The sequence below is a fragment of the Pinus tabuliformis genome, chromosome 3_2 (genome assembly GCF_031772625.1).
Source record: "Pinus tabuliformis cultivar Carrire ecotype Pingquan chromosome 3_2, CPIR1, whole genome shotgun sequence".
NCBI classification, from domain to species: domain Eukaryota; kingdom Viridiplantae; phylum Streptophyta; class Pinopsida; order Pinales; family Pinaceae; genus Pinus; species Pinus tabuliformis.
Genome location: NC_142302.1, coordinates 162,696,098 through 162,716,424, shown reverse-complemented (window position 1 = coordinate 162,716,424; position 20,327 = coordinate 162,696,098). Strand labels below are relative to the sequence as shown.

General features: G+C 41.1%; 1 protein-coding gene across 1 annotated transcript in view; it reads right to left on the bottom strand.

The window, feature by feature from the left end:
- Window positions 1-20,327, bottom strand: part of LOC149180304 (eukaryotic initiation factor 3 gamma subunit family protein) — a 430,646-nt gene that overhangs the window by 8,954 nt on the left and 401,365 nt on the right. The gene's annotated exons all lie outside the window — the stretch shown is intronic.

Genomic DNA, 20,327 nt, shown 5'->3' with positions numbered 1-20,327 from the left:
AGCCTAGTCAAAGTCTAGTCAAACAGTCCACCTACGGTCAGCCCTAACCACAGTCAACACTGATCAAACAGTCAATAGATTGCCTCGATTTCTGTGCCCAGAAATGCAGCCTGCCCAATCAGAGATAACCCTCACGAAAAAGCAGTCAAACAGGTAAATGCTTGGTTAACACAACCCAAAACAACAATCTGGAAATTCAATCAAACCTGGTCAACGTCCAAAACAAAAATTTATCCTTCCTTTCCTTCGCACGTGTGGAGAGAGTTGTTGCCCAAAAATTCGTACCCAATCAATGAGGAGAGATAGAGATGTGTGAAGATGAGTGTCTCCAAATGAGGCTAAGTCACCTTCTATTTATATGCAACGTTGAGGATGAATAGACGTCAGTGTTGGGCTTCTGAGCCTACATAGGTTTGCTGGCCAACCTTGACAATTAGTCCATAATCAAAATAAATTCATAACTTCATTTGTACATGTTGGAATCGAATGATCTCTAGATCAATCCTACACCTCTCGGAGAGAGGAATCCAAGAAAAATATCAGCTCTTATAAATAAGATAATCCATGTGGAGTTTGGCCCTAGTTGCCAATTTTAACACTCCCTCTCAACTAGGGAGAACTCCATCTGCTAATCCATCTCCCAATCTGTACTATCTCTGCCACCAATGCACCGCAGAACTATGAAGAAGAAGAAGTGATCGAGAATGTATCATACCATTCTCTATTGACCTGAAGTCAATCCCAATCAAAAGAGAGTGTCTCATACCACTCTTACTGACCCAAAATCAGTTCCAATCAAAAGAGAGTGTCTCATACGACTCTTACTGACTCGAAGTCAGTTCCCATTGATCCGAGATCAATATCATTCATCCTAGCATAGGGAGTACGGTAGTACACAATGCGTCCATCGGTAGTACTATGGTCCCTATCCTCATTTCCCTACTCATCGGCCAGATGAGATGTACTTCCCATGAGTCCCAAACTGCATGGGTAGCATGTCTCAGCAGGAGAAGGATGATCCACTCATCTTGCCTACATGTCGCCAAGGGATATCATAAGGGAAGGCTGAACCACTCACTCTGTACACATCAAACCACTAGGGGAAGGCTAAACCACTCACTCTGTACACAACAAACCACTAGGGTAAGGCTAAACCACTCACCCTATGGTTGCTCACCGCTCCATGTACCCCGAGCCCCTGGAGCTCCCAGAGCTCAATGTCCATCTCATACAGGACCCTCATAAGAGGGTCTTTCCACGACTCCAAGTTGTTCTCGAAAGGCCAAGAATTTGACCTTTCCAGGGGCTTTGTCAGAATATCGGCGACCTGCTCATCAGTCCCAATATGATGGAGCCTTATTGCTCCTCGTACCATGTCCTAGATAAAGTGGTACCAGATATCTATATGCTTGGAGCGATCATGAAACACGAGATTCTTTGATAATCGGATCCCACTTTGTTGTCGCAGAGGATCATGGTGGTATCTAGCACATGTCCAAGCAGCTCATTGAAGAGCTTCCTCAACCAGACAGCTTCATAGGAGGCCATAGTAGTAGGCTAGTAGCTATGTATTCGGCCTCGGCGGTGCTCAAGGCAACCGATTTCTGCTTCCTGCTCATCCAGGATATCGAAGTAGAACCCAAAGAAAAACAACATCCAAAAGTGCTCTTGCGATCCATCACATTGCCAGCCCACTCAACATCAGAATAACCATGAGTGATTATGCCCCGAAGATATCTAATAAGATTCTTGGCAGCAATCCAATGTATATGATGAGGCTCAACCATGTATTGGCTCAATGTGCTAACTACAAAACATACGTTCGGACGGGAGTTCACCAAGAACATCAGTGCTCCTATGAGTTGACGATACTCAGAAGCATTTCCCAATTCAGGTCCAGCAACACTACCACATAACTTCTTAAAGTTAAGTTCCATCAGAGTTGTCACAGGCTTGCAGTCCACCACCCCAAATCTTTCCAATATCTTCACAACATATTTCCCTTGAGAGAGGAAAATTTCACCTGGCTTTTGCCAGACCTCCAACCCTAGGAAATAGTGTATCGGTCCTAGGTCCTTCATCTCAAATTCAGAAGCCAACTCCCTCTTACATTTGTGAATGAGAGGGTCTGCACAAATGTTGCACGAAGCCGGGACGTTTTTTGGAAGCGGGGACGTGGAAGCGTCATTTTCCAAAAATCTAGGAAGCGAAGCGTCTACGGAAGCGTCTGCTCTATATATATATATATATATATATTTGCATTTATACTCAAAAAAACATCCCAAATACCAAATTAGTTGTAGAAGACATGAAAACATGCATATTTTTGCATAAATCAAGATAGTTATAACATCCATTGTACATTAATGATTAATTATTCGAGCATCAACCATTTAGATGCATCAACCATCTAGAATCTAGATTCTTCTCCTCTTGTCTAGCCTTTGCCTCTACCTCGATTGTCTAGGGATATTAGTCAACATTGCCCAATTTTGATCAAACTACCTAATTCAAGACTTAAAATATGGTAGAAAAAGCTTAACATGCTTGATCGATGATTTTGACTTGATTGAAAGGTAATTTTTTGCTAAGGGCGTGCCGCGTGACAAAGGAGTTCAACAATTAACACCACCAACACTAGGGTACATATAGGGCTTGGTGCTCTTGATTAAATGCTAATCGCATACCTTCATACTTGATATGATCTACAGAAATGCCACAATCCCATTGATCCCGAATTCCTGAAAACTGTTAAGTCTGCTGAATTTTGAATAGGATATGAAATTCTATTTTCTCCATATGAAGTCCAATGACGCTGGAACCACTCTCAAACATCCTGAGTCATTTCATGGTAATGTTAAAAATTTAAGTAAAAGGATGAAAATGAAAAATAAATTCTCCTTTATTTTTCATTTTCATCCTTTTCCTTTAAGAATTTAACATTACCATGAGGGAGCATCTGCTATATATATTTTTTTTGCCTTCATTCGTCACCCTAACCCAAGGTGGACCCACCCCCAACAAGCAAACTCACCTAAAATTAAAAAAAAATTGAAGAAAAAACGATTTTCTAAACGCTTTTCTGGAAGCGTACGGGAAGCGTACGCTTCCTCCTCCGAAGCATCATACGAAGCGCACTTCGGCGCTTCGAAAGCGCGCTTCTGAGCCACGCTTCCGAAAAGTCCAGGAAGCGGCAAAAAAAATCGGAAGCGCGCTTCCGGCGAAGCTTCCTAGGCGCTTCCGCACGGGACGCGCTTCCGGGCTTGGAACCGGGGGGGTGCTTCGTGCAACATTGGTCTGCACCTGTCAGAAAGAGGTTGTCCACATAAAGTACCAGAATGAGAGGTTTATCATTTTCAACCTTAAAGTAAAGGTTCAGATCGACTTCACTTCTAGTGAATCCCAACTTCATCAGATAGCTATCGATCCTCTCATACCAAGCCCAAGGTGCTTGCTTCAACCCATAGAGAGCTTTCTTCAACCTGCATATATGAGATTCTCGATCATGAACCTCAAACCCCTCGGGTTATTCCACATAGACTTCCTCTTTGATTGAACCATGCAAGAAGGCGGTCTTGACATCCATCTGATGTAGGTTGCATCATTGCGAGGTATCAAGGGCTATGATTGAGCGGATGGTGGTGTATCGGGCAACAGGTGCAAATATCTCATCGTAATCTACACCTTGTGATTTTGTAGAGCCACTAAGAGGTGACAACCGATTTGTCCTAGGGTCTAGGGACCACATCCCAGACATCATTCTTCATAATTGACTCGTATTCTTCATTCATAGCATCCTTCCATACTTGTTGCTTCACGGCTTCTTCGAATGATGAAAGCTCATTTTGAATGATAGTGCTCATGGCAGTCAAATATCCTTGATACATGTTCGGCTTCTTGCTTTCACAGAAAGACCCCCTTGGTGCAATGTGTCTCTCGGCATCTTCGAGAGTCTCCCTAAGCCATGAGGGTCTCCTTTTGGAGGAGGAGGGCTCATGAGGAGGAGGATCAATAGGATCCATAGGATCATCAACATCAGGCATCGTTTCATCCTCTTTTTCACCCTGATTTCCGGTGTCAATTTCTTTGTCCTTCCTTAGGATAGGAAGGTTGTTGATCTTCCTGAGGGCCATATCTTCGTTGAAGGTGACATCATGACTTATCTCAACTTCCTTTTGACCAACCTATATCCCTTAGAATTTTCACTATAGCCCACAAAGATTCCTTTCTTCCCAGATGCAACAAATTTGCTTCTTTTCTCTTTTGGAACATGAAATTATACGGGGCTTCCAAAAATTCTAAAACGAGACACATCGGGTTTCTTATTAGTGAACATTTCTTCGAGAGTCTTGGAGTCCAATGCTTAATGAGGGCATCAATTTTGAACATACACGGACGTATTTGCAACTTCAGCCCATAGAAACTTCGGAAGGCCTTGATCATGAAGCATGGCATGGACAACTTCTACAATAGAGAAATTCTTCCTTTCAGCCACACCATTCTGCTCAGGAGTGTATGGCGATGTAGTCTCCCTCTTAATGCCAACTTCTCTGCAATAATCTTGGAATTCATTGGATTCGTACTCGGTCGCATTATCAGTCCTCAATATCTTGATTTTCTTCTCGAATTGGTTTTCAATCAAGGCTTTGAAGTGTCGGAACCATGTGAACACTTCATCCTTCTTCTTCAAGAAGTAGATCCAGGTCTTGCGAGAATAATCATCACAAAGGTGAGATAATATAAGTATCTTCCCAAGGAGTTTACGGGCATCATACCAGATATGTCGGAGTCGATCAATTGCAATATGTCTGTGGTCTTGCTATTACTTGAGGGGAATGGTCCCCTTGTAAGTTTTCCTTTGGCACATCCCAGACATACACCTTTATACTCTACTTTGAACTCAGGCATAACTGTCACCATCTGTCTCACATCAGGTAGGGCTTTATAATGAAGATGGGCGAACCTCTGGTGCCAAGGTTCAGATTGTAGAGATGTGTCGCAAGACATGGCTCCCAATGGACTTCCTCCAACTTGATACAAAGTGTCAACCTTGAACCCAAGAGTAAAAGCATCTTTAAAATTTATTTTCCAAACACGTACCTTTCCATTGATAAAAGCCACCTTTAATCCTTTATCTTCCATTTCCAAAATGGACACCAGGTTCTTCTTTAGGTGGGGTACATATAGTACTTCTTGCAAATGAATAGTGTTACCTTGATTCAAGTGAAGCGTGACATTCCCTACTCCCTTCACGGGATAGGTGGCATCATCTCCAAGGATGATTTCCACGTTTGTCTCATTTTCTATCATATTAGAGAGGGCTTCCTTGTATCCAGTGAAGTGCCTTGAGGCACCACTATCAATCAGCCAATTTCCCAAAGTGTCCGGAGGAGAGGCAATGGAGAGGGCCGATATAAGATAGTACTATTTTTGCTTATTGTTAACAACAGTAGATTCTTCATACCTGGAGTTCCTTGATTTCTTAGAGGGTTGACCATTTCCTTGATGTCCCGCATTTCTTTTTCCTTTGCCATTGGACCTGCCATTCCTTTAATCGTTGTTGTTGAAGTTTCCCCTAGAGTTGTTATGATAGTCATCATCTCGAGGTGTATCCCTTCTATTAGGACACTCCCCTGCATAGTGGCCAAACTTTTTGCAAACAAAGTATCTTCCCTTCCGTCCACTTTTGAATCCCGGTCTTCCTTGACTTTGCTTCTTTGAACATGCATAATTCTTTCTCTTGGCATGAGCGGAGAGTGTAGTTGCGTTGCTTCTATTAGAAAGCATTTCTTGCTCCACCATTCTTGTTTCTTCTTGAATGCATCTTGACATCAATTCTTCAAACCCTGGAATTCGATCATTGTTGAGTATAGTGGTTCTAAACACATACCACTCAGGTGGGAGTCCTCCGAGGGTGGTGAGAGTAAGTTCCCTGTCAGGAATGACTTCTCCAATCGAAAGTAGATCATTCTTGATCACAGTAATCCTCAAGAAATAGGATTGAATGTCCTCGTCCTTGCCCCTTGTTAATATCCTTCAACTTATTTTTGAGAAATAGAATTTGATTTGCATTACTAACCTTGAACATGCCGAAACCAACCTATCGTAGATTTCCTTGGAGGTCTTCAATTCGGAGATATAGGCCACTAGATGCTTGTCAATGGAATCCCTAATAATCTTCTTCGCTTTGACCTCAGCCCTATTGTACTTGGTCTTCGCAGCAGCCAGTGCATTTGAAGGAGGTTCAAGGATTTTAACCTACACATAATCCATCACTTCTTTTTCTTCCAAGGTCAAATCAAGAGACATCTTCCATCCATGATAGTCAGATTTACATTGGAGCTTGTCTTCAGCCGGGAGTAGGGTAAGCAATCCATTGAGTCTTTTGTCCTTGTCCAACTGCCTTTGGTGATTTCTCTTTCACTCTTGCTTGGGCTTTGTCTTCACCTCACCTCTGATACCATGTTAATGTTAGGCAACAATGGTATGTTCTATGCTTTAGAGCAATTTTACTTCAATTTCTTTATTAGCCCAATATCAATATCCAATTTAGCAATCACATCAACATGATAGTAAAATGCAGATAGAACATAAACATAAACAGTAGAAGACAAGCCAAGGCAAGAGGACACAAGATGTGGCACCAGCCAAGGACAAACCCCAATGTGGGGAAACCCTTGATCAGTTCTTCTTATAGTCTTCAATAGTTCAGTAGAGAGCGATAATACATTTTACAAATCTGATCATTTATAACAGTAACAAAAGAGCCCTAACCAAAAATGTCAACGCTGGTCAACAAGGCAGATTTGACCCTCAACAATTCAATGAACTTCAGTCAACTTCAACCTCCAAACAACGAGGTGAAGCAACCCTCAAAACAGTGAAATTCAGCCCAGTCAAAATCTGGTCAAATATTCCACCTACAATCAGCCCTAACCATAGTCAACGCTAGTCAAACAGTCAACGGATTGACTTGATTTTTGTGCCCAGAAATGTGGTCTGCCCAATCAGAGATAACCCTCACAAAAATGCAATCAAGGAGGTCAATGCTTGGTCAACACAACCCAAAACAACAATCTGGAAATTTGGTCAAACCTGGTCAACGTCCAAAACAAAAACTTATCCTTCCTTTCCTTTGCACGTGTGGAGAGAGTTGCTACCCAGAAATCCATACCCAATCAATGAGGAGAGAGAGAGAGAGATGTTTGAATATGAGTGTGTCCAAATGAGGCTAAGTCACCTTCTATTTATATGCAACGTTGAGGATGAATAGACATGACTGTTGGGCTTCTGAGCCTACATAAGTTTGCTGGACGAACTTGACAATTTGTCCATAATCAAAATAAATTCATAACTTCATTTATACATGTCAGAATCAGATGATCCCTAGATCAATCCTACACCTCTCAGAGAGAGGAATCCAAGAAAAATATCAGCGCTCATAAATAAGATGATCCGTGTGGAGTTTGGTCCTACTTGCTAATTTTAACATAAAGCCATGTTAACTTCATAACTTCATTTGTACATGTCAGAATCGGATGATCTCTAGATCAATCCTACACCTCTCGGAGAGAGGAATCCAAAAAAAATATCAGCTCTCATAAGTAAGATGACCCATGTGGAGTTTGGCCCTAGTTGCTAATTTTAACATAAAGCCATGTAACAGTGATGTGACACTCGGTATTAGGTATCCCATACCTTATTGGGTAGGACAACAGTTGGTCCCCTTGAGTTCATCTCTATTGCTTTCATCATAGATAGGATTGTAGGACCTTTGATGGGGTTATATGAGGACTCGTGAATTTGGAGGAGCCTTCCTTTTATATGAGTGATCACTAGTGTAGGGACCAATCTAGCCCATGTTGAGTGCAATTATGTCTTTCAACATGATTATGAGTCTATTACGTCTGTAGGTGGCCTTGGCTTTGGTGTAGTATCCCTCAAATGATTTTCAAATATGGCAAACTCAAAATCAGCAACATTTCACACTTCCTAAGGTAATTTAGGTTTCCCAATGCATAGTGGTCCCAAAAGTCAAAAAATGAATAGGATCTCAGATTACAGAGCTTGATGAGAAGATGGCATGCCACATGAAATTTTTCCATTTGGTGAAGGCATGCTCAAGATATCACTGATCAAAGTTGTTCAATAGGTACTTCAGGGTTGCAGGTGGAAAAACAGATGGAACATTAGGCTATTTTGGACATGCATTAGGTCCAAAGTGGTCTACTTAGTGAATGGAAAAAAACCCGCATTTCAATTTTTTGAGCTCCTCAATGGAATTAGAAATCTTCAATTTAACAATCATTATGGAGGTTTAATTGAGTTTATGTGGCAGTAGAGTGGACTTATGGAGCTCACAATTCATACTACTGGTTACAACTTAGCAAATGTTGCACAAATGAGGTGGAACACTTGGCCAAATCAGCTAGGCATTGGAGATAGAGAAAGATGATCAAGAAGTTTGATTTACCATGCACAACAAGTCAAGGACTGGATAAGATAGCTATTGGAAAAATCAAGCAGGACATTGAAGGTGTCTCTGATCGAGTAGAAAATTTTATGGACAAAATATAGCCATTATAAGTCAAGGGATGAGTCACTTCAAGCAGTGTTCCACGTGGACATGTCTCCCAGGGTCAGGTGCACGCACTCCTTGCACCACATGCACCTAGGGCGAGGGGACATCTAGGGGTGTGTTTCCCCGCGAACCCTTTTTTGGGAGTCATGGGTTGACGCAGGGGGGTGGGTTTCCCCAGTGTGGGGGGCGCAACTCCCTAAAAAGGGTGCTTTTGGGCATCCCCCTTCAAAAGGAATAGACTTTCCTCTACGAGAGTAGAGAAGCTAGTTGTAGTGCATAGTTCTCTATCTTGCACATAGGAAGACACCGGAGTATCGGAGAGGACCAACAACACGATGGGATGTGGATCCAGAGGATAGTGCACACATATATGATGAGGATGGCTCAGAGGAGTTGCAACATGGTTTGGTTGGAGTTTTGTTGGTTACTCAAGAGAGTGCCTCTGACTCACATAGCAACATTCCCATTGATGGTCGCGATGACTTCATGCAGTAGATGGATGTAGAGGACCAATCATTGAGATTGAGTCCTTGATGTTGATTTTATTTTCAGTGTTCATTATCCATTTTTACTTTTCAGTTTTGACTTTTGAGTTGTGACACTAGATATTGATGAGCTTAGACTGATTCTTGACTCCTCACTCTTAACTCTTTTTAAGTTTGAAACTTTGAGTTATATAAATTTTGAATTTAGTAATTTACTATTTTAGTGTTCAAACTTCAGTATCTAGTATATAATATATAGTTTTACTAATATACTAGTCCATTTTTCTTTCAATTTAGATTCTAGAATGATGAATGATGAATGATATGGAACAATGTATTTGAATATTTCATTATTGAATTTTATTATTGAATCTCATGGTATGGATGAATGATGAGGATGGATCGATGTATGTCATTATTTAATTCAATTATGAATTTAAATTTTATGTGGATCAAATTTCAATGTATTACTATTGGTCTATTTATGCTTGTATTATTGAATATGCACTTGAATTTTATATATATATATATATATATATATATATATAATTAAAAATTATATACCCCATCGTCCACCTACACCCCCAAAATTTGAGCGTACTTCCACACGTCCCCCCTATGCATGTCCCCGCACCCACGTCTCCCCGCACCGGAGTCCAACTTACAAGGATGATCAAGTTTATTCCCAAGGAAAGTCAAACTTAGTAGTAGGAAGGTTGGAACCTTCTAGTGGTACACTAGGGCAAGTATGCCTATTATTCTTCATTTGTTGACCTTTTGGACCCTTTTCCAATGGAACAATGAGCCTTCTTGGAAGTTGTGAGGCAACTTGACTCACCTTTGTGGGAAAATTCATTGTAATAAAATACTATTTTCTCTTGAGTCAACTTAGTTTCCAACATGTGGATAACAAGTCAAGATATTGTTATTTTAATGGAAGGAGGAAGCTAGCCATTAGTATTGACAATATTAAATTTCTAGCTCCTCCTCCCATTTGAGGTTCTTGATTGTGAGAGCATTTGATGTCGTAATAAAAAGAAACTAGTTTGCAAAAACTATTTTGTGTGTTGAGTTGAGTTTTAATCTTCATAGAATTATATTGTAAGTATATTTCCTTCATCACAAGATCAAGATAACGATGCATTGAGAGGACAAACCATCACATGGAAGGGGAGATCAAGGCCCAAGCCTTCACCTCACCCTTAGATAGTGTCCAAAAATAAGCATTCCAAGTGTTTGACAAGCCATCTAGTAGTAATCTCAATCTGGAATTGTGTGCTATTGGCACTACTATTGCTATTTTGATTGAGGCATCTCAACTGAGTAGATCCTCCTAGTGAGATTGATCTTCTTGCAAGTAGTTCAAGGTTAACAGTGTCGGATAGTTGTTGCTGATTGTAGCAGCGGACAAATACTTATGCATAGGCTAAGTGTCAAGCATGCAGGAGTAGTCCAAGACCTTCCTAGGAGCTTGCTCTTGTTGAGTGAGTGTCTATTACAATCTTTTTCCTAAGTCTAACTTAGAAAAGGTACATTAATTAATTTAATTGATTAACATTGGCTATTGGGCTAAGGATTTTTAAGGAAATATAAATTATTTACTTTAGTGATATAGATCTAATCTCAAGTGGGATAGGATTTAGTCGTAGTCATCCATCACTTTGGAGATTAGGGTTATGGATCTAGCTTAATGAAGAATTTTAAAGACAACTTAAGGGAATGAGTAAGACACAATACGATTGCAAGTGATTTGCAGATTTAAGAGAGAAATTTTCTCAAGTGAGGAGTGAAAGACTCAAAGGCTAAAGAGAAGGAAAAGTTTGCAACTAGAATATTCTGAAGAAGAAGCCTCAATGGAGGTCAAGACCATACAAGTTGCTGAGCACCATATTCACAGAGAGCTAAGATCTGGCTCCAAGAGTGCCACACTAGCTTAGGAATTGAGCAAAGAGGATGCACGTGTGATGGCTAGGAGAGAGGGAGGTTGAATGGTCCAGTTTAGTTTTTTCAGGGAGTCAAATTTCTAAGTTTCATGTATTTCTCTTTGTGTCATTTTCCCTGTAAGGGAGCCCTTGTTTATTCTGAGAAATAAAGTGAAGGATAAATTGGACAGTTTATATTTCGTGCTATGTGATTGGTTTTCTACTTATACTTCCGCTATCACGTTTTATTGTTAAAATATCAGTGTATTTTTTTCAGAAATTTCAAAAAATATTTACCAGATAAATTAAATTTTTCGGTTATCAAAAATTGCTTGGGATTTAAATCAGATCGCGTATTCAACAAATTAACAATAGTTTCACCCCCAACTCCTCACTTCTCTTTGGTCTCAAAAGGAAAAGCTGACAAAAGAAGGCTTGTAATCATAGCTCTACAAACTAGTAAGGTAAAAGGCAAAATTAAGCCTCACTCTTCAACCATCTCATATTCCAAAATTCTAAAAAAAATTGTCTTTTTCTAGGTTTATACTAGCTTGTTGCAAATTGTCTATCTTAAATAGCTAGTAATCCTTAGAGAAAGGAGCATAAATTTATATTTTAACCAAGGAAATGATAATATATGTTTTTTGAGTTTATTGTGCCATATTTTACACGGGTATATCAAATTTATGTGTGCAGATCTACAAAAAAGAACATTGTTTTAGTAGACTTTTATTACATATTTTCCAGCCTATAAGGTTCTATTTCAATTTTCTACAAGTATTTTAATGTTTTGTATTAGCTCAATTTCTTTTTAGTTTATATCTTAAATCTATTGCTTGTATTTATTTATTTTATCCCTTTAAAAGTCTTAATTTTAGCTGAAATAAATTTATGGGTTGTGTATCTAGGAGAGTTTGACTCCAAAACCTCATAAACTAGATTTTCAGCTGCTGAAAATTCATTTTATTGCAGGAAATAAGGTTTAGAAATGGTTCAAATGACCAATCTTCTATCTTTTAGCCTCCTCGCCTCTAGATCTGAGATCTAGAAGTGTCTAGGCACTTTTGGGTGAGTTTTCAAAGGGTAAGTTTGCTGATTTCTGCATTTTCTACACAAACTACAAACCCATAAAATAGGGCAGCAAGTTATTTTACACAACCGCCCTAACCAAGTGTTTAATTATAGAAATATTTACATATTTGGTGAGTATATTTTCTGTACGTCAAATTTGACTACTCGTAATATCTTCTTAGGATTTGGTGTACTTTTTGTTGTTTTAGTGTGTTTTAAACTTTTACACAGATTTTTTATAGCAGGACAGCATTAAAAACTCCTCCACTTCAGCCATTTGACCCCACTACAAGGCACCAGTCTCGTATTATTTGGCTAGCATCATCCAAGGAAAGCCTCCCATAGCCATTTTGGTAGGGGTTGTGCTTAAAGAGTGGGGACATGGGCCGTGGTAATGGGCCCTTGTCAAGTGTGCCAGCTGAGCAAAATTGCACGGATCTTCAACAATCCCTACCATAGTTGCAAGAACTGTCCCTCCCCCCCCCCCCAAGGATCAGGCGGCCAAACCGCGTCCCATAAGGATCTGCCATCGATCCTTCCACAGAACCGCGGATCTGAAAATTGGATATGTGGTTCCACCTTTTTTTGGCAATTCCTGGAAAAACGGATCCGCGAGGGTCCGATCCGTTGTTATGGTTGCCTGATCCGCAGATCCAGAAAGGATCGGTTGCAGATCTGTGGAGGTTCAAGCGTGTATCTGCCGCGGATCACGAGCAGAACCGAGAGGTGGACGGTTCACATGGTTCAGCAGTGCTTCTTTTTTTTTAATTTCAAACTGTTATGTGAGGAACTATGCTTTTTGAATACTCCCAAGGTGCCCCTTGATGCTCCCTAATGGTAATGTTAAATTCTTAAAGTAAAAGTGACATTCTCCTTTATCTTTCATTTTCATGAAATGACTTAGGATGTTTGAGAGTGGTTCCAACCTCATCAGACTTCATATGGACAAAATAGAATTTCATATCCCATTCAAAATTCAGCAAACATAACAATTTTCAGGGTCAATGGGATTGTGGTGTTTCATTGGATTATATCATGTATGAGGGCATGTGATTGGCATTTAATCAAGAGCACCAAGCCCTATACGTACCCCAGTGTTGGTGTCGTTGATTGTTGAACTTCTTTGTCATGGAGTTAGCAAAAATGTAGCCTTCACTCAAGTCAAAATCATTGATCAAGCATGTTAAGATTTCTCTACCAATATCCCTAGAGAATCAAAGTAGAGGCCAAGGCTAGGCAAGAGAAGAGGAATCTAGATTCTAGATGGTTGATGTTGGAATAATTAATCATTGGTGTACAATGGATGCCATATCTATCTTGATTTATGTAAAAATATGCATGTTTTCATCTCTTCTACAACCAATTTGGTATTTTGAAGGTTTTTTAAATATAAATGCAAAAATATATAAAAAAATAAAAAAATAAATAAAAATAAAAATAAAAAAATTATATATATATATAGTAGACACTTCCAAGGCGCTTTGCTTCCTATATTTTTGGGAAATGACACTTCCGTGTCCCCACTTCCAAAAAACATCCCCGCTTCGTGCAACATTGATCCCGATTCCCTACTAACAAGAGCAATAAAAGTTCATTTAAAAGCCTGTTTGATTTTAGCCTGCACTTCTTCCACTCGGCCCATTTGGAGATCCAATGGTCTCATGTTGTGGTGAAGAGTTTCCCATAGTGCCCATCATGATAGTCTAATAATTACCTTGTTCAGTCTGATCCCCAGATTTATATATGGGACGAAGGGTATGAGAGATCCAGGAGGGACTAATCCCAAAGGAGACAACGTAATTGAAAAGTGTTAAAATTGGCAACTAGGGCCAAACTCCATCTGAGTCAACTTATTTATGCCAGTTGATATTTTTCCTAGATTCCTCTCGTCGAGAGGTGTAGGATTGATCTAACAATCATCCGATTCCGACTAGTATTTATGGAGATATGAATTTATTTGTATTTACTTGACAAATTGTCAAGGTCGACCTTCAGCTAAATGTGTGGCACACATGCCCAGCACATCATATAAGTACAAGTGAGATTGAGTCATTATTCACTCATCTCATCTCAACTCATCTTCTCTCTCCTCATCTCATTGGGCCAGCGAAGGAGCAGCTTCTCTCACACGTGCAAGAAGAAGGACGCATTTTCTGTTTAGGGCAGCATTGACTTTCTGGGCAAGCTGACTTTTTTCTAGGGCTGCATTGACCAAGTGAAGGGCTGTTTTGTGAAGCGTTGACCAAGGGCGAACTTGCACTGACTTTTCTATGGTTGCATTGACCAGCGTTGACCAAAGTGTTGACTGCAGATTGTTGATCTTTGACTACTGTTTTGACCGTTGACCAAGGGTTGTTTTGGGCTGCCGAAGTTTGCTGTTGAAGACCGAGTTCTTCAAGGTTGACTAGAGGTCAATCCGGGGCTGTTTGACTAAGTTTGACTTTGCTGATTTAGGGTTTGCTGCTGCTGTTATAAAATTACAGATTTCTGAATTGTACTATTTCTCTCTGCTGAACTATTGAAGATTAAAGAAGAATTGATCAAAGGGTTTCCCCGCATTGGGGTTTGTCCCTGGCTAGCCGCCACATCTTGTGTCTCTTGTCTTGGCTTGTTTTCTGTCGATCTATTAATGTTCTATCAGCATTTTACTCTATGTTTATGTGATTGCTAAACAATGGCTAATAAGAAGAATTAAAGTAAACTACTCTAAGCATAGAAAATACCATAAATTAACATGGTATCAGAGGTTAGGTGAAGACAAAGCCCAAGCAAGAGCAAGAGCAAGAGCAATCACCAAAGGTTGTTGAAGCAATCTCAAACACTTCATGGGGTGCTCATCACTCTTCCCCGTTAAAGACAAACTCCGTGAGAACTCTGACTATCACGGATGGAAGAAGTCTCTCGATCTGACATTAGAAGAGCAGGAAGTGTTGGACCATGTGAGAGGCAGAATCGTTGAGCCTCCATCAAATGCATTTGTCGCTGCTAAGAACAAGTGGACTAGGGGAGAAGTCAAAGCAAAGAAGATCATCCGAGACTCTATCGACAAGCCTATGTTTCCGAGCTGACCACCTCCAAGGAAATCTACGATAGACTGGTAAGCTTATTTAAAGTTAATGATGCAAATCAAGTTTTGTTCCTTAGAAATAAGCTGAAAGGAAATTAAGAACGGCAAAGATGAGAGTATGCAAGCATACTTCTTAAGGATCACCGAGATCAAGAATGATCTCCTATCAATTGGGGAAGTCGTTCCTAATAGGGAAATGACTGTCACAACTCTCGGAGGGCTCCCATCTGAATGGTACATATTCAGAACCACTCTTCTCAACAATAATGTAATCCCGGGATTTGAGGAACTGATGGCAAGATGCATTCAAGAAGAAACAAGGATGGAAGAGCAGGAAATGCTTGCACTTAAAGGCAAACCTGTTGCATTCTCCTCTCATGCTAAAAGGAGAAACAATTTCAGGGCTCAATCTAAAGGAAAGGTCAGACCAAAGGGTGGAAGAAAAGGAAGATGTTACAATTGCAACAAATTGGGCCACTATGCAAGGGAGTGCCCTGATAAAAAGGACTCACATCATGACGATGATCAAAATCCCTCCCGAGGCAATCAAAGGAATGACAAGTTCAATGGCAAAGGAAAGAGGAAAGCCGGAAATCAAGGAAGTGGTCAACCCCCCAAGAAGGCAAGAAACTCCAGGTATGAATCTAACGCTGTTAACAATAAGCAAAATGAATATTATCTACCAGCGGTCGTCTCTACCACTGCTCACCCGGACTCACTGGGAAATTGGCTTATTGATAGTGGTGCCTCAAGGCACTTCACTAGTTACAAAAAAGCTCTCTCTAACCTGATAGAGAAGGAGACCAACTTGGAAATTGTTCTTGGGGACAACTCCAAATATCCAGTGAAAGGCATAGGGAATGTCACTCTTCAATTGAATCAGGGTAATACAATTCATTTGCAAGAAGTTCTATATGTACCTGATCTCAAAAAGAACCTGTTGTCCATTTCAGCAATGGAAGATAGAGGCTACAAGGTGGCCTTTATCGATGGCAAGGTACGTGTATGGAAAAGGAATTTTAAAGATGCTTTCACTCTTGGGTTTCGAGTTGATTCATTATATCAGGTCGAAGGAAGTTCGTTGGGTGTCATGTCTTGTGACACATCCCTTTAGTCCGAACTATGGCATCGGAGGTTTGCTCACCTTCATTATAAAGCTCTACCCGATGTGAGACAAATGGTGACAGGGATGCCCGAGTTCAAAATAGAGCAAGAAGGTGTATGTCCGAGATGTGCCGAAGGAAAGCTCAAAAGGGGACCATTCCCCTCAAGCCATAGCAAGACCTCCGATATATTGCAGTTGGTTCACTGAGACATATCTTGTATGATGCCTGTGAACTCCTTGGGAGGACATTTATATTACCTCACTTTTACAGATGATTATTCCCACAAGACTTGGATATACTTCTTGAAAAAGAAGCATGAAGTGTTCTCCTAGTTTCGCCAGTTCAAAGCCTTGATTGAGAATCAAACCAAAAAGAAGATCAAGATCTTAAGGATTGATAATGGGACTAAGTATGAATCCAATGAGTTCCATGACTTTTGCAAAGAGGGAGACTACAACACCATATACTCCTGAGCAGAATGGTGTGGCAGAAAGGAAGAATCGTACAATTGTGGAAGTTGTCCGTGCTATGCTCCATGATCAAAGGCTTTCGAAGTTTCTATGGGCTGAAGCTGCAAATACCGCCGTATATGTGCAAAACCGATGCCCTCATCAAGCATTGGTTTCCAAGACTCCCCAGGAAATGTTCACTGGTAAGAAACTAGACGTATCTCATTTTAGAATTTTTGGAAGTCCTGTACATTTTCATGTGTCGAGAGAGAAAAGGAATAAATTGGGTGCAACTGGAAAGAAAGGAATCTTCATGGGCTATAGCGAAAATACTAAGGGCTATAGAATCTATGTGGCTGGTCAAAGGGAAGTCGAGATTAGCCATGATGTCACCTTTGACCAAGATATGGCTCTAAGTTGACAATCTTCCTACTCTAAGGGAATCTAAAGAAGCTGACACCAGGAAACCGGAGGTAAAGGAAGATGAGACGATGCCCAATGTAGAAGAACCTATGGATCCTATTGATCCCCCTCCACAAGAGCCTTCCTCTTCTAGGAAGAGGCCTTCATGGCTCAGGGGGACACTTGATGATGCTGAAGGACACATTGCACCTAGAGGGACTTTCCATGAAAGTAAGAAGTCGACCAGGTATTAGGGATACTTGACCATCATGAGCAGGATCATTCAAAATGAGCCTTCATTGTTCGCAGAAGCTGTCAAGAATCAAGTATGGAAGGATGCTATGACTAAGGAATATGAGCCCATCATGAAGAACGATGTCTGGGATGTGGTCCCCAAACCCCAGGACAAAGCAATTGTCACTTCGAAATGGCTTTACAAGATAAAGCATGGAGTTGATGGAAGTGCTGAAAAGTATAAGGCTCGTTCTGTCGCTCGTGGCTTCTCTCATAAGGAAGGTATAGACTATGACGAAATATTTGCACCTGTTGCCTGATATACCACCATCTGCTCGATCATAGTCCTTACTGCTTCGCAACGATGGAACCTACATCAGATGGATGTCAAGACCGCATTCTTGCATGGTTCGATCAAAGAGGAAGTCTAGTGGAACAACCCAAAGGATTTGAGATTCATGAGCAGGAATCTCATGTGTGTAGGTTGAAGAAAGGCCTCTATGGGCTGAAGCAAGCACCCCGAGCGTGGTATGAGAGGATCGATAGCTACTTGATGAAGCTGAGATTCACTAGGAGTGAAGCCGACCCTAACCTTTACTTTAAGGTTGAAGATGACAAACCTCTCATGCTGGTGTTGTACGTTGACAACCTCTTTCTGACAGGTGTAGACCCTCTCATTCAGAAATGTCAGAGGGAGTTGGCTTTTGATTTTGAGATGAAGGACCTAGGACTGATGCACTATTTCCTAGGACTGGAAGTCCAGCAGAAGCTAGGGGAGATTTTCCTATCTCAAGGAAAATATGTGGTGAAGATATTGGAGAGATTTGGTATGGTGGACTGCAAGGCCATGACTACCCCGATGGAGCTTGATCATCTACTGATCGGAGCATTGATGTTCTTGGTGAACTCCAGTCCGGATATGTGCTTTGCAGTCAACACGTTGAGTCAACATATGGTTGAGCTTCACCACACACATTGGATTGGTGCCAAGAATCTATTGAGATACCTTCATGGCACAATCACTCATGGGTTGAGATACACTATGGGAGATGTGAGATTACATGGATATACAGATGTTGATTGGGCAAGCAGTGTGGTGGACCGAAACAGCACTTCTGGGTGTTGTTTCTCTTTGGGATCTGCCTCGATATCCTGGATGAGCAGGAAACAGAAATTGGTGGCTTTGAGCACCGCTGAGGCAGAGTACATTGCTGGGAGTATGGCCTCTTATGAGGCGGTCTGGTTGCGGAAGCTCTTCAGTGAGTTGTTTGGATTTACATTGGATACTACCATGATCCTGTGTGACAACCACAGCAGGATTTGTTTATCAAATAATCTCGTATTTCATGATCGCTCCAAGCATATCGATATCAGGTACCACTATATCCGGGATATGGTGCAGCGAGGAGCAATAAGGCTCCAACATATCGGTACAGATGAGCAGGTCACCGACATTTTGACGAAGCCGCTGGGAAAGATCAAATTCTTGACTTTTCGAGAACGACTTGGTGCCGTTGAGTGACCCTCTTATGAGGGTCGTGTATGATGCATACATTGAGCTTTGGGAGCTCTGGGGGGCTTCGGGTACTTCTTGGAGCTACATGCGACCACAGGGCGACTCACCCTCCCCTAGTGGTGCGCTATGTACAGGGTGAAAGGTCCAACCTTCCTCTGTGATAACCCGTGGCAACTTTGGGACAGGATGATTAGTTCTCCTACCCATGCAGTCTAAGACTCACGAGAAGTACCTCTCATTTGATCGATGAGTAGGGAAATGGGGTTAGGGACCATTAGTAGTACTATCGATGAATGCATCATTGTATCTACCGTACTCCCTATGCTAGGATGACCTCCATTGATCTAGGATCAATGATACTGATCTGGGATCAATGAGAGTGGTATACCGTATGACACACTCTGAGACTGACTTCGGGTCAATGGAGGATGGTATGATACATCGTCAATCATTTCTTCTTCATAGTTCAGCAGAGCAGAGCAGAACAGAGCAGAGTCGAGCAATGCAAGGCAGTGCATTTGATGGCGGAGATAGTACCAACAGTGAGACAGAGTAGCAGATGGAGTTCTCCCTAGTTGAGAGGGAGTGTTAAAATTGGCAACTAGGGCCAAACTCCATGTGGGTAATCTTATTTATGGCAGTTGATATTTTTCCTAGATTCCTCTCGTCGAGAGGTGTAGGATTGATCTAACGATCATCCGATTCCGACTAGTATTTATGGACATATGAAATTATTTGTATTTACTTGACAAAATGTCAAGGTCGGCCAGCAGCTAAATGTGTCACACACATGCCCAGCACATCATATAAGTACAAGTGAGGTTGAGTCATTATTCACTTATCTCATCTCAACTCATCTTCTCTCTCCTCATCTCATTGGGCCAGCGAAGGAGCAGCGTCTCTCACACGTGCAAGAAGAAGGATGCATTTTCTGTTTAGGGCAGCATTCACTGATTTTAGGGCAGTGTTGACATTTTCTAGGGCTGTGTCGACCAAGCAAAGGGTTGTTTTGTGAAGCGCTGACCAAGGGCTGACCTACGCTGACTTTTCTATGGCTGCGTTGACCAACGTTGACCAAAGCGTTGACTGGTTAGGGCTGACCGCAGACTGCGGATCTTTGACTATTGTTTTGACCGTTGACCAAGGGCTGTTATGGGCTGCCGAAGTTTGCTGTTGAACACCGAGTTCTTCAAGGTTGACTAGAGTTCAATCCGGAGCTGTTTGACTAAGTTTGACTTTTCTGATTTAGGATTTGCTGCTACTGTTATAAAATTACAGGATTTCTGAATTGTACTATTCTCTCTGCTGAACTATTGAAAATTAAAGAAGAATTGATTAAAGGGTTTCCCCACATTGGAGTTTGTCCCTGGCTAGCCACCACGTCTTGTGTCTCTTGTCTTGGCTTGTTTTCTGTCGTTCTATTAATGTTCTATCAGCATTTTACTCTATGTTTATGTGGTTGCTAAACAGTGCCTAATAAGAAGAATTAAAGTA